This window comes from Trachypithecus francoisi, unplaced genomic scaffold (genome assembly GCF_009764315.1).
Source record: "Trachypithecus francoisi isolate TF-2019V2 unplaced genomic scaffold, Tfra_2.0 Contig00030, whole genome shotgun sequence".
NCBI lineage: Eukaryota > Metazoa > Chordata > Mammalia > Primates > Cercopithecidae > Trachypithecus > Trachypithecus francoisi.
In genome coordinates, this window is record NW_022680463.1 from 446,761 (window position 1) to 447,636 (window position 876).

Consider the following 876-nt stretch of genomic DNA (forward strand, 5'->3'; position numbering starts at 1 on the left):
TAGGTGCAGCAAACCACCATGACACACATATACCTATATAATAAAACTGCACTGTCTGCACATGTATTCCATTTTGTTTTGTTTTGTTTTTAGGAGAAATGAATAAAATAAAATACTCATTGCATATTTGTGGATCATATTTAACAATATGCAAGACACATTTAGGGAGTATAATGTGGTCGAAGAAATAAGAGGTTAAAAATAACTCTAATAAAAGCCATTAGAAAGGAACACAGATTCTGTGGTTTTCTGTGGAGGAAGTGGTCATTTCGTTTTCAGAATTATTAACAAAAATGGTACGATGCTAGCAAACATGTGTAGGCCTTTAATTCTGTACCATAATGTGCCAAGGTATTTCCTCATGTAGTATTATCTCAGGTAAACTTTAGGATAAGTTTCTGAGGTAAGTGTTATCCCCATTTTACAGACGAGGAAACTGAGGCTGAGGAGAAGTGAAGTAAGTTGTCTAAGGTCACACAGGTGGGCAGTGACAGAGGCACGGTTTGAATGTCACTGGTCACATGTCAAACTCCAACGTAGGGAAGGATTTGAGTTGGACTCTGAAAGATGGATGCAGTTTCAGCATGTAGAGATGGTTTGGGGAGACTGGTCTGCATTTGAGAAGATCATATGAATACAGTTCTAAAGCTGAGGGAAAAGAATTTAGCTTGTTTGAACACAAAATCACTTTGAGGAGTTGTAGAGTCCTTAAGAGGGTTGGTTGGGATAAAGAAAACAAACATCAAAATGAAGGCACCAAGAAAGAGAAAAGGAGAAGAGGAGAGTGGAGAAAGGAAAGAAGAAAGAAAAGGAGGAAGGAAGGAAAGAAAGAAGTAAGGAAAGGAGAAAGGCAGGGAGGAAGGGAGAGGGAGAAAA